Source organism: Alligator mississippiensis, chromosome 11 (genome assembly GCF_030867095.1).
Source record: "Alligator mississippiensis isolate rAllMis1 chromosome 11, rAllMis1, whole genome shotgun sequence".
Taxonomy (NCBI): Eukaryota; Metazoa; Chordata; order Crocodylia; family Alligatoridae; genus Alligator; species Alligator mississippiensis.
In genome coordinates, this window is record NC_081834.1 from 5850737 (window position 1) to 5865310 (window position 14574).

Below are 14574 nucleotides of genomic sequence, written 5' to 3' on the forward strand. Positions count from 1 at the left end.
AGCTCCACTTTGGGAGGAGATTGGACAGAACTGAGGCACCCTAAAGCCAGTGATGTTGGCACTGTGTTGGTTTCTCTGTATGGCCTCTGTGCACTGAGCTGGAGAAGGCTTGGAGGGGCAGCAGGAATAGTCTAGGGTTTTCAGAGACACCAAAGTAATTAACATGCCCAAATCCTATTGCACTTTGGGCTTCTAACTCACTTGGGCTCCTTGGACTATCCCCTCTTAGTCCCTGGGTGCCCACACAGTTGCTTACGTGGACTGTGTTCATGTATAACCTGTGGGGTGGCTGAGCTGGGGTTGCACAGAGCCATGCCACAAGCACTATAAACACCGAGGATCTTTTGCATCCAATCTAGGGCTGGGAGTGAAAGACCCTGAGAGGGTCGGGGGGCAAGCCCTGCAGTGCAGTGCTTCATGCCTGAGGGGGGGGCATTGACTTGTTCTAATTCTGCCAGAGAGCAGGGGGATCATACTGTGCCCATCCTACTGTGCCCCAAGTCACAGCTGGCCACCACACTGTGTGTGGCTTATATACCAGTTCAGTGGATGTTTCCTGACTGGAGGCAGTGAAAGTGGCTCTTGAACTGTGGGGATGTGGGGAGGAGCTGGGAAGGCAAATAGAATCCATTCTCCATCGCAGCTGAGCCGAGTTGTGAGCTGGATACGCCATTCCCTTGATAACGTTCGTGTTGTGTGCAGGATCTGAGAGGTATAAGATCCATGGACTCCAGTGGATTAGTATCTATCTGCTCTGTGAAACCTAGATCTTCATACCCCTCACACCATGGTGGCAGCTGAGATCTGCATCTGCTACATCCCACCATTCCTGATCATCCCACCAGTCCTTCCTCCTCAGACAGGCTGTAGTGACCAAGCATTTGGCACCCTTGTGAGTTGATGCTCCGTGCATGCAGTTGTTGATTAGTGCATCTCCTTGAGAAAATGCAGTCCACATGAATTTTATCCCTGTCTCTGGAAAATCCTTATTTTTCTCCAATGGGTTTGGTTGCCAAGGTCTTTTTATGTCTTTGTCCCTTTGGATATCCCTCTTGATGGGCAGGAAATTTGGAAGATAGTTTTAGCTGGGGATTTTTTGGGTCAGCACAGCCTTATGACAGATGAAAAAGAGTGAGATTCTCTCCTTGTGACAACTTAGCAAGAGTTTATTACAGAGCCCAGGGATATATTTGGCTTAATGAGAGCCTGTTTGGTGACTCCCTTTTCAAACACTGTGCGCTAAGGTAAAGTTCCAGATGAATGTGTTTCTTATTGCTTCCAAGAAGGAGGTGCTTCCTTCGGGACCGTGGTGGTAATGACTTCACGTGGTCTGCCCCAGGAGCCCAGCTCGCATGCCTACAGCTCTGGAGCGAGCAGCAGAGGAACCTCTCAGGTGGCCTGTTTTTGATACTGAAGTACAGCAAGTTTGAGCTGCAGCAGTTTGGGTTGGCACTTCTGGGCCTGTCCCATCACTGGTTAAGTAACATTACGTGACAGCAGAAGAGGAGTCAAGAAAAGGCATTTGGACATTTTCCAGACCCCGATCATTCCTGCACAATGTTTCTTACAAACCTATCAGGAAAAAGAAGAGCTTGGAAACTTGAGGCCATTAAAGTCACTGGTCTTGGCTGTGCTGAGCGGATGGTGTTGAACACAGAGCAGAACAAACTGCATCCTTTGAAAGGAGCTTGCACTTCATTATCAGAAAGGGTCCCTACATTTCCATACAGAACCACGTATACTTGTGGGTAGAGGTAGCCTGTAATTGGCCTACAGGTGAGCCTCTTACAGGTGAGCCTCCTACTCTTGAATCATAGAAGTCGGGTCGGAAGGGACCTTGTAGATCTTCAAGTCTGACCCCCTGCCTGGGCAGGAAGAAAACTGGGCTCAAATGACCCCAGCCAGGTAGGCATCGAGCCTCTTCTTAAAGACCCCCAGGGTAGGAGCCACCACCACTTCCCTTGGAAATTGGTTCCAGATCCTAGCCGCCCTGACAGTGAATTAGTTCTTATGGATGTCTAATCTAAACCTACTCTCCAACAACTTGTGGCTGTTATTCCTTGTTATCCCGGGAGGCGCTGGGGGAAACAAGGTCTCCCCCAAACCCTTCTGGTCCCCCCTAGTGAGTTTATAGACGGTCACCAGGTCCCCCCTCAGCCTTTTCTTGTGAAGGCTGAACAGGTTCAGGTCCTGTAGCCTCTCGTTGTAGGGTCTGCCCTGCTGTCCCCGGATCATGCGGGTGGCCTCCTCTGGACCCTCTCAATGTTGTCCACATCCCTCTTGAAGTGGGGTGCCCAGAACTGGACACAGTACTCCAGCAGTGGCCTGACCAGTGTCGTGTAGAGGGGGAGGATCACCTCCTTGGCCCTACTTGAGATGCACCTGTGCATGCATGATAGGGTCTGGTTGGCCCTGCTGACTGTGACCCTGCATTGTCGGCCCATGTTCATCTTGGAGTCAATAATGAGCATGGATAGTCCTGATCTCTGGAGAGAAGGGTTTTACCTATTTGAAGACTCCACAGTACATCATCTAGGATTTCTGGGGTGCCCTGCATTGGCCTTGCAGGCAGAGGCTGTGGGCTTAGTTTGCCTGTTAACAGAGGGGTTGAAACCAGTTTGGTGGCTCTGCCTATGGCTGTGGAAGGCAGGGGGGTGTTACCACGTCAAGGGGGTTGCGGCGAGTTGATTTCTGGAAGACACGGGGCCTGGCCCAGTACTGGACATGGAGCATGACTCCCCATGCTGCCGTACTGGAGTCTTGGTCTGGCCTTCACCTTCTAGTTATAACGTACTTCAGAATAACTGAGGTGGGAATAGGAAAAGGCTCATAGGCCCTGGGAGAAAGGCAGTTCCTTCTTGCGTGGATAATCGTAGTAATAAAAACACTTCACACTTTCTGCCTGAAGGCTGGGAATCACTTTGCTACCTTGAGTTAATTAACCCTCAGCATGCCCTTGTGCAGTAAGGAAGCGTGGTTATCTGAATGAAAGGAGCACCTGTTCTAGTCTAAATAGGCCAGACAGGAGTAGGGTTGGGAGATGCAGGGGAGAGAAGTGAAGTGCCCTGGGGTAAATATGACATCAGGCCAGAGCCTAGAGGTGAAGCCACGTGTCCAGACTCCAGGGATCACATCCTGCGTGATAGACCTTGCTTCCCCTTGCATTTTACAGCGGGACAAGCTGAGGCACACAGTGATTAGACAGGATGCCCAGGGGCACAGCGCAAGAGCGGAGGTCATGATATAGGAGTCCTGGTGCTTTCTTCCCTACCCCTTTGCCCTTTCTCTGCTCTGGCTCTCATTGAACATGAGGTATTTTTAAGCAGCGCAAGCTATGAAGCCCTTCCTAGGCCCTTTTTTGTCTTCCTTTTTGAAGCGACTCACTGGCTTCTCCGCTACCAGTGCATTTTCACATGGCTGCCTGTGCGGCTCATCCATCAGCAGGGAGTGTAATTAACTGTGGAGTCCAAGAATATACCTTTGATCAATGAACTGCGTTAGGGAGGTAATCTGTGTGGAATCTACAGAGAATTCTTGAGCCGTCATACACTCTGTATCTAATTACCAGCCCCTGCCAGATCCTCGGCATTGCTAATGAAACACAGGGTAACAGGGGAGCTTTTCCAGCAAGCATTTCTGCACGCTGGAGACAGCTCCCTGCCTTGCCCAGCTTGGCTATTGATAAGTAGTATCGATCACACGGCACATTCGGATGCCAGTGTCATTCATTCTATTTTCTGCATAATTGCGCCTTGTAACTTTAAGAGATTTAATCTGCTTTGCAAATTGAAAGCCATGGAAGAGGTTAAGCAGGTAGCATTCCTGCCGCAACGCCAGCAGGCCCGAGCAGATTCCCCTTCCCAGGCGCTGAGCTGCCTGCCGATCAGGCAGAGGAGCACTCTAGTTTGGCTTTTTTCCATCTGATTGGGCTCACCGGGATGAAAATTGTGCATCTCTATGAAGTCTCTGGAGATGCTTGTCAGCAGTGAAAGTCAGGTGAGAAGCAGAGGCGGCTGCTGGAAGTGACAGGCCCGTCTGGGAGGGATGGGTGCTTTCGGGTTTTGGGGGGGGGGGTGGTTTCCCCCTCCCCAAGGGATGTCAGGAGTGTGGTATTTGGGCAGTTTTGGTGGGTGGCTCCTTCTCGTCCCTGCTCTCTCCCTTCAGTCATTAAATGGCAGTAAATATTAACCAGTGTTAAACCCCTGGTTTGGTGCCAAAAAAATGAACCAAGACTCATTAGTGCAGGGAAAGAAGTGCCTCAGTGATGGCTCTGGAGATGGGCATCCTCTTTTTTACCCCCCACCAGGCAGCTGGTGGGGGGAGCACGGGGGGGGCATGTTCCCTCCCGAGATTGGCCCCCGACTCGGCACTGCTCAGGATGGGGCAGTTTTTTTGTCGCATGAGCTGACAGCAGGTTGGGGGGTGCACTAAGCCGTGGCACAGACGTATAGGAGTGGATATGGGGCTTTTGGCTAACCTCCAGCCCCACCCACGAATTGACTCGGGAGGCACCAGTCGCCCCTGCCCAGTCAGCAGTCTGCAGCTCGTGGACATCCCCTTCTTCCCTACGAACTTGTGGCGAATGCCACGCCAGGCTCCGTCCTGTCCTTGATTCCTTTGCTGATAACGTCTCTCATGGTCTATCTGACCGGGGGGATCAGGCCAGAGACTGCCACAGAAGCGTATTTTCACCAAACACTCTGCTACAGAACCTGCTTCCTGCAGACCCTCGAATGCCTCTTCCTCGTGACGCCCCCTCGCTGCCAGACACAGCTGGATTTGAGCAACCTTGGGCTCGTCCAGCCTCTGCCTTTATCTGTTTCTAACACAGCAGTGAGATGCTCTTCCATGCTCCCGGTTACCTGCATGTTTTCGGTAGAGAGGAGGATTTGCACTGTGCTTCTTCTGAACCACTCACGCAGTCGAAGGAGCCAAAGCGCTGTTGTTTCCCTGGCCCGTGCAACTTTTCCCTCCATTTCCAGCGCTCGGCCTTGTGTCTTGATGACCTAGCTGTGCTTTGGCCTCAGATTAGCAGCAACTGTGGCAAATGGTGCTGTATCGGCCGCAGATGTTTCAGCCGCTCAGACTTCACGGTGTAAATTTCCAGACATTCCTTGGGGAGACGACTTTCGAAGCAGGAATGAGGGGACTAGGACTTAACAGGACCCAGTCATGCCTCCCTGAAACAGAGCAGCGGCCTTCTGCTGTAGAAATAGAAACCGGGATCAACCCGATTTTCCTCTTTGCTCTCACCGGCTTCCCCAGCAGACGGGGCCTCCAGGCTACAAGTGCAAAGCACATCTGCCCACCCCACCCCACCACCCATCACCTGTACAGATGGTGACTGAGCCCTAGATCCCAGCTTTTGCTCTTTGCCAAAAACAGCATTAAGAACTGGCTGCAGGATGCTTTCCCATGTACCCTGTCTGCAGACGGCCCCCACTTCGGTTTCAGACAGGCCTGCTGCTGTGGAGTTGCATTTCACTGCCTTTGTTTCTTGTGGCAGAGTGCAGAGATTTGGGCAGCATGCAAAGAGTCTCTTCTCTCAAGGTTTATTTCTTCCACATGTCTCCTCCTCTAGGCAGCTTCTGATAAAGATGATGAGGACTGTGGCTTGGCAAAGAAGCTGCCAAGGGGGCAACCAAAGTTGGGGGCACCACATGGAAGCTAAGCCTCAGAAGTGGCAGCAGTTGTATAGGAACATGGTGATAGCCCTTTAAATAGCTTGTGAGCCCTCGACTAGTGCTCCCTCTGTTCTGCGTTTCAGGAGTTGCCAGAACCCAATCACCGCAGCAGTACAACCAGTTCAGTAGCTGGGTCTTGCACGTTGTGCATGTTTGTTAGACATGATACCTTATCGTGCCTCTTGCATGTCTTGTGTCTGCTGTTTTTACATGAGAACAGAGTCGAATCCATAGCATCATAGCACTCAGCAAGAGGTAGGATCTCCTAAGCCCTCAAGGGTGAGATGCTGTAGTGATAGTCCTGCTCTGTACCTTGGGAGTCGCTTCCGCTCCCACACTTTGGGCACACTGTATAAAATGTTAGCTCTCGGGACCAGTGTTAGTACGGTGTTCAGCCTGGTAAGGCCTGGATCTTGGCTGGATCTTCTAGGTGGGTCTGTAGTACAAAGGTCCATAAGAGGCCAAACTCCTCCTGCCGGTTCAGGATACAGCTTATTCTCTCAGGGGTCTGTCCTAGTCTGGAGTCTGAACACCCCAAGCCATGGGCTTTCCACGGCTTTCACTGAAACCCTCTGTCTGCAGAGCATTGTTGTCCTTTCAGCCGATATTTCTCTCTGTGAATTCATCCCAGTGTTTCTAGATACATTTTGTGGGACTAAAAGCAGTTTAAATTTCTAGTAGAGTTAAGACTGGGCTGGGGAAAGCATAAGCAATTAGAGGCAAAATGCAATTGAGATTTCCCCTGTTTCTCATAGTGCCCTGTTTGTATCTTGACATATTAATGCTTAGGGTGTGATAGCCTGGTAAATAGGGTCCTGTTTCTCCATGTGTCACCTTCAGGGCAGTGATTTCTCAGTCCGTCAGAAGGGGACGTTGTAAAACGGTTTGCCAGGGGTTACAAACAGAAAAACGAGTATCATGTGGAACCTGAATGGTAAAGATGGAGATCTCCTGTCCAAGCAGGAGAAAGTTTGCACCTCCTCCGCATGCATGTAGTCACTGTGAGTGGCAAACACAAGGCTCCAATGATGTGTGGTTTTTGAATGGCCATTTGCTGAGCCGTTTCCTCGTGTGTGTGTGTGTGTGTGTGTGTGCCTGGCTACAGCAATTGCACAGATATTTTTACATGAATGTTTTTAAAAACAGTTCCTCCTGAGTGCCTATTGTTATACCTTCAAATTGAGCCCACTTGCCAAGACTCAGAACATGTAATGCATTTTCCTCTACTAGATATAAAGCAACAGAGCATTGGTTTTGAAGGACTATGGCAGCGCATGCAGACCTGCGTTTGAGAAGCAGCTCCTCCTCCTCTTCCTGCTCCTGCTGACATAAGCACAGGACTGGTTGAACAGTTCAGCATGATGGGCCAGCAGATATGGATCCTCAGGTCTGGGCCCAGAATGCTGCCTGCAAATCTTCTAACAGGCCAGCACATTCCTGGTGAATTGGGATTTAATGCTCTGTTATTAGAGATGACACTGAGAGATAGCCGTAGGCAGAACATCATTTACATTGACAGTTGCAACAGCTCATTGCGGCGGCAGCCCATGCAAAGTATTTCTCAGTCAAATATTTGTGTGAAGCATGATAAGGGACTGAGCTAAAAGGTAGCCGAGCCACCTTTGCTTTGCGAGGGCGAGACTGAGGAATTGGAGAAACCCGATGCATAAGTGCTGCTGATTTGTGATGCCTTTGCAGAGGCCAGTGATCCTTTTGGCCTTCGCAAGACTCTCTTCCTCCCCAGATCAATAAAATATTTCCTTGCCCTATATGAGGAAAACTTTTTAGGGTGCCCAGCATCTGATTTGCAACCCCTGTTTCTTACTGTGGTATCTGTATCGTGCTAGCATAGGGGTGCCCACAAAAGTTCAAGCAGGCCTGCTCCTGAGACTTGGGATGAGGCCCAGCCCTGCAGGTGAGTTACTTCTGCTAGAGGGGAGTGATAAGCAGGTCACAAGACAAGAAACGGAGCTCCTAGTTTGTCACCTGCGAGCTGTCAACCCTGTCAGTATCTTGCACACTCACAAAAGTGCATGAGCTATTGCCTGAGCATATTCACAGTCATGGTTGTTGTGCATGGAAATGAACGGCTAGGAGTCATCAGCCCTTTGTGTAGCACTTATTGGGTACACCACCAATACACATAGACTTGGTGCCATTCTGCGGTATGGAGTTCAGGGCAATGCAAGCCCAAGAAAGCCCCGAGCTTGAGCAAGGCCCACAGCAGGGTAACAAAAACAACTTTTGACCTTATGCTCTTCTGTGGGGTGGGATATTTTGTCTCTGAAAATCAGAGCACTGTTTGAGATGGAGTGGACAAAAACAAAATCAAAGGGGTGGTGTTAGCACCACTTTCTGCCTGGTGCCCTCGGGGATAAGGCAAGGTGTGTAGTCCCCTGTAATGGAGAGCTATCACGCCAGATTGTTCTGCTTGTGGAGTAGTGCCACCCAGGTGATTGGGACGCCTGTCCTGAGCTGTCTACATCATGCTGCACCAGAGAGGTGTAGTGCCCTTACCTTCTAGGAGAGGGAACCCCTAGCCTCCCCACCTGCTCCCTGTCTGGGGTTCCCGAGAGAGCTACGCCCAACTTTGTTCAGCAGGAGCAATGTGGTGTTGGAGGTTGGGTGTTTGAACTTGGAGAATCTGGAGAGGGGGGAAAAAACTGGTGGCATTTATTTCCCTTCAGAGAGCAGCCAGGCTGTGGGGTCTTTCCTGCGGGCCAAAGATAGGATTCCCACGTTTGCAGGCCACCGGGGGACCAGCCTGCCTCGGCTGGACGAGGCCTGGGAGGGTTTTTTTGGCAGCCAAGGCTACTGAGGTTGTAGCTTTCTTTCTGCTTATATCTTTGTGAACAGCTGGCCGCACTCATTCCCCACTCCGATTCCCGACGCGGCCATCCGATAGCTGTTGTTCTAAGGAGCGCATTCCTGCCCTGCTTTATGGGACGAGGGTGTTCAGAGAGGCCCTTGCCTTCCCAGCTGAAGGGTCCCAGATGGTTGGAAATGCTGGGTCTTGAATGACTCCCATCCACGTTGGGGTCCATCGAGATGTGCTCCCTCAATGTGAAGAGAGGCCCTTACTTGCGTGGCTGTATTCCAGATTTGGTCCAGTGTAGGAAGAGGTCTTTTCAGCCTGCCACAAATGCAGCTGCTTCTGGTGTGGAATGAGGCAGCTACCCATTTGTCTTGCAACTTCCATACTAATCAGCATTGAAAGCTGCCTCTGCAAAGGGGGGTGGAGCCCAGTCACTTCTGCAAGCCTGCAATTTCTTTTTGAAGCCGCACAATATGTCCCTTTTTCACTGTTCCCTCCCTGAGGGGCCAGTGGCAAAACTCTGGTTTCTCTCTCCCTCTGTCTCCTTTTTCCTCTCCTCTCTATCTCTGTTGTGGGTTTTTTTTTTTTCTTTTCACTTGCTATTAAGCAGGGAGTTGCAACCCATTTTGAGCGGATGAAAGCCCTGAGCCGGTGGACTCAGTTTACATGAGTTTTCAGGTTCAGGTTTCCAAGTTGCCTGATATTTGAAGCTGTTTGCATAATGAACCTGTTGGGTCATGAAAAATGCTCTTGATCCTTTTTCTCTGGCAAGAGATGCTAAGTGATCACGGGACTTGGAGGGTGGAGGGGAGGGTTGAAAGAAGGCAAGGAGTGGGGGAGGGCTGAAAGCAGACCCAGGCAGATGAATAGATTTTGTAGCCAGCATGGACCGTTCGATCATCTGAGGCAACCACGGCAGTAAACTTTCACTTAGTTATCTCTGCACTGAGCCAGTAACGTGGGTTTGGCTGCAGCACAGCAGATGCTCCTGAACAGGCAAGAAGCAGCATGTGATACTGCAATAGGTGCTGTAGAAATGATCAGTAATCAGGATGCAGAGTAATATAGCTAGGGAAGGAAGGTTTTACTGGTGGGATCTTGTGTGTATGCACTCACACCCACACACTGGTAACATATGCATGTACACAAGTGTATGTCTATCAGGCTGCCCCTAGTGCAGTGGTTCTCATCTTTTTTTAGACTCACAGCACCTTCCATAACTCTTGCGAATGGAGCAGCACCCCCATTTAAAAACTGATTTATTACAGTGCTTACCTCCTTGCAGAGGGGCTGGACAGCAGGGTTCGGGGATCAGCCAGGCAGGGGTGAGTCTCAGTCTGAGCTTATCTGCTTATTTCCTCACACCTTGGTGGCACCCTTTAAGGGATCTTGGGGCACTGCATTCACTGCCCTAGTGGATGGGATTGATCATGTCATAAGCCTCATGCTATTGATGAAGACTTTTGCTTTGCTCAGGTGTCCTGCATGCGTCAGGCCAGGCCTCTCTTGGTCTGCTGTCTGGCACCATGTAAACCAGAACAGCTTTTTCCATGCTCTGGCTGTCAGCGACTAAACCAGTGCCCCCACCTGGGATAGCCTGAGTGAGGAGGGTGTGTGGACACCCAGCAGGACTAAAAACAAGACCTGGCAAAGGGTGGATGAGCTCCCTGCGAGCCAACAGCCATCCGCACCTGGAGAGGTGTCTCCAGGTCACTCTGCTCGAAGAATCACTAATGATGCAAAGCTATTCAACTAACCTAGGAAGGTTGTTACAGCATCTGTGGTGTCCCAGTGATCTCAGTGGTCTTGAGACTGGCTTGGCTTGGTTTGATATGATTAGAAGTGTCTTGCTAGTGCAGGAGGATCTGAGGGTGTTTTTGGACCAGCCCTAATGTTCCGAAAGGCCACGGTGCTCAGCACTGGTGAGGGACACAGGTGATAATGGATCTGATACCAGGCTCGCAGCCCTCATGTCCACCTATTTCTTGCTACCAGAGCTTGGGGTTTGGCACCATCCAACACGCCAAGGGAAATCTGCTGAAATGAATTGGCTGAAGGGGAATATAGGTATGGGATGAGCTGTTTCCCCTGGTCCAGAGGGATATGCCCAGAGGTACTGGCACCTGCACATTGTGTTTAAAGCAGTTGGGTTTGTTAAAGCTTGTGCATTGCAAAGCGCCTTGCTGTCAAACTCCTAATGGCAGCTGGAATTGCTGATGGTTCGAAGTCCCTCTCAACTGTTGATATGCCTCTCTTATTAAGACAGCTTGGTAGACCAGTCCATTGTATTAGATATTGTTTCTTTGTGTTTTAGCACTGGATGTTTGGGGAAGGATAGACAAGTCCCTGCTAATAGTATAAGTTGAGTCCCACTGCAGACAGCAGGCCTCATTCATTTCTGCTCTCTTGAGTTTCTTGACTCCCCATGGAAATCAGTGATTTACTTGGGTACAAGATAAGAGTCAAGCCTGGCCTTTGCAGTGAGGCTATCAAACAGGGAAAGTAGCTATGGATAGAGTTAACAATGAGGTTAGCAGCTAGTGGTGAGCCGAAGAGCAGCAGGATTGGTATGGTTTGGTCTCAGACCAGAGTTTTAATTGTGGTAGTGACATAATACAGCATCTGGGCACTGCAGAGACTCCCAGTAAGTGACACTGCCCCGTGCAGTGTCCACACTCTGCCATGCACAAGAGGGGAGAAACTTCCTGACTTTGCTGTTGCCAGCTCTCACAACGGCATCAGGAGCTGCCCCACACATTAGAGTTGATGAGGTTACACAAGAATCTCAGCTTTCATTAAAAAAGGAGTAAGGTGTCACTCCTGGTGGCAGAGAAAAACCTGGACACCTGAACTCACCTTAAAGAAACACGAAGGTGAAAGAAAAGAATCCAAGAAATGGCAGAGATTTCCTCGGGCTTAAACCAGCCACATGAACTTGTTAGGCCATGACTTGTGATTTTGGGATGCTGCAGTGGACGATTCTGCACAAGCAAGATGTCAGTGGTGCTTCGGAGCTGTGTGGCCCTTTGCATAACAGGGTTTTCAGCCTTACTAAGGAGTTCTGGTGCCTTTGGTGAGGGGAGCACGTGATTTATGGAGGGACTGGTGCCAGAGAGGCTGCTGTGTTGAGGCCTGCTGATCCAAAATCCTTAGACCCTCTTCTGTGGGATTTCTGTGGTCCAAAGAGGTTTTGTACATACCTTCAACTCCTGCAGTTCTTTCCTTTCTGTAGGCATTGGGACCATTGCCATGACCTGTAAAGGTACTAGGCTTTGAGGCTGGGATTGCCCAAGTGTCTGACTCCCAGCTGGAATTGCTGCGTTTTTTTTTTTCTTTTTGTCCCCTTCTCAGAGCTGGGAAATGATACCACTGCTACCACCAGCACAATGCCTCTTAGAGCTGTGAACTGAGATTCAGCTAGCTAATGAGACAAGATTGCCCTTTCCTGAGATTTCTGGTCCCAGTTGGAGCTTGGGGCTTGATTGAGGCAAATTTAAAAATAACTGCAAAGAAAAGAATTGCCAACTTGAGAAGATATCCCCAGCTGAGGAACCTGCATTAGGCAGTTAGCGTTGTTCCAAGGGAGCTGCAGTGTTTATTTCAGGAAAGTACTGCTGTTTCTATTATTTTCATAGTTTCACAGTAGCTAGGGTCAGGAGGGACCTGAACAGATCATCTAGCCTGACCCCCTGCCACAGGCAGGAATGAATGCTGGGTTCACAAGACCCCAGACAGGTGATCATCCAACCTCCTTTTGAATTTGCCCAAGGTAGGGGCGAGGACCACTTCCCTGGGAAGTTGGTTCCAGATTTTGGTCGCCCTAACTGTAAAATATTGCCTTCTGCTCTCTAACCTAAACCTATTCTCCATCAGCTTGTTACCATTGTTCCTCGTCACCCCAGGTGGTGCTGGGGAGAAAAGGGCTCTGCCTATTTGCTGTTGATCCCCCTTGATGAGCTTGTAGGCAGCCACCAAGTCCCCCCTCAGCCTCCTCTTGCTGAGGCTGAGCAGGTTCAGGTCCTTCAGTGTCTCTTCATAGGGCCTGTCCTGCTGCCCTCTCACCAAGCGGGTGGCCCTCTGAACCCTCTCCAGGCTGGCCACATCCCTTTTGAAGTGCGGCGCCCAGTACTGGACGCAGTACTCCAACTGCGGCCTGACCAAAGTCGCATAGAGGGGGAGTATCACCTCTCTGGACCGGCTTGAGATGCACCTTTGGATGCATGACAAGGTCTGGCTGGCCTTGCTGGCTGCGGTCTGGCATTGGCGGCTCATGTTCATCTTGGAGTCAGTAATGACACGGAAATCCCTTTCTGCCTCTGTGCTTTCAAGAAGGGAACTCCCCGGCCTGTATGTATGCTGTGGATTCCTTCTCCCAACGTGCAGCACCCTGCATTTGTCTATGTTGAACCCCATCCTATTCTCGTCTGCCCACTTTTGTAGTCTGTCTAAATCTAGTTGCAGCCTCTCTCTCCATTCAAGTGTGTCCACCTCGCCCCACATCTTAGTGTCATCAGCAAACTTGGACAGCGTGCTTTCTACCCCCTCGTCCAAGTCACTGATGAAGATGTTAAACAGTGCGGGCCCAAGGACCGAGCCCTGGGGTACCCCACTGCTCACATCTCGCCAGGTTGAGTACAACCCGTCCACCACTACTCTCTGGGTGTGCCCCATCAGCCAATTTTTTACCCATCCACCTGTGTAGGCATCAATGCCGCAGTCGCTTAATTTATTGATGAGGATGGGGTGAGAGAGTGTCAAAGGCCTTCTTAAAGTCTAGAAAGACTGTGTCCACAGCGACACCATCATCCAAGGGTTTAGTTACTTGGTAGTAAAAGGCAATCAGGTTGGTCAGGCAGGACCTGCCTTTGGTGAAGCCATGCTGATTACCCGTGAGCATGATCTCCCCTGCAAGCCCCCCACAGATGTGCTCCTTGATGATCCTCTCTAAGAGCTTCCTGAGCACTGAGGTGAGGCTTACAGGCCTATAATTACTTGGGTCGTTGCACAGGTGCCTAGGGTTTGCACAGGTGCCTAGAGGCACAACCAGGATCACAACCTTTTTGTGCTAGGTGCTGTATAAACCCACGGTAAGCAAGGATCCTTGTTCCTGTGAGATTCCCATATCCTTCAGCAAGACTGGCAGTGGCTGATAGAAGCTTTTTAACCACCTTGTACAGATTGAGAACCAAGGCACAAAGAGCCTTTCCATTCCAGACCTTGTTAACTTCTTTCACGTGCAATTTAAAACATACCGCAGGTACATTGCAGGAGTTCCAGCATGAACCATATATTTCTATTTTCAGTCCACATATGTCCAGGCCAAGATTCAGTAGCTGAAGCAAGTGAACAAATCACTGTAAATGATGGAGGCATTAGAGGACCTGGCCGTCTGCTTGTGGACATCGCAAGAATTGAAGAGAAGGTGATGTTCACTGAATCAATGTGTCATTGCAAATGATTTGTTCAGGTCCAGCCTTTTCAAAGACCTCGGCTGCTTCTCCTGGTCTCAAGGGAGCGGCTCACATGATGAGTCTCTTTCCCTTTTCTACTCCCAGAACGAGACCAGAGTTTTATGAAAAATGGCTGAGCTCGGAGAAGATGGCAGGGTAGCAACCAAAATGATGACCATGACCTCCAGGAAGACAGAATGGCCTTCAGGACTGTTGAGGAAAGAGGTCTGCATCGTGACCTTCTCATATTTATGAAAGGCATGGCACTGGGCCCAGAAGGCAACCTTGCAGAGGTTAGCATTGGGACACCTTCCAAACTGAGCCCGTGTGACTGTCCTATGTCTTGGAAATGACTCAGAAAAAGGGAAGGCTTTCCCTAGGCTTTAAGAAAAACCACTTACTTGATGTGCTGCTCAACCTGAGAAGGTTTTTGAATAAAGACTAGGAAATTAACACTTCCTTTTTTAAAAGGAAATGAATAGTTTGGTGACCTTCTTAAAAAGAGCCATTTAGAAAGGGTGCCAATGAATTTCCAAGTGTGAGATATCTGAATGTACAAGTTGAACGTGAGAATCTAAGCTTAACTGTGTTGAATTTGCTGATGACAGCTAATTCCTAGTTTTAC

The 14574-nt window shown here is 49.9% G+C and overlaps 1 protein-coding gene across 3 annotated transcripts in view; it reads left to right on the forward strand.

Moving 5' to 3' along the window:
* The window catches only part of IGDCC4 (immunoglobulin superfamily DCC subclass member 4), a 147257-nt gene that overhangs the window by 71438 nt on the left and 61245 nt on the right, over positions 1-14574 (forward strand). The gene's annotated exons all lie outside the window — the stretch shown is intronic.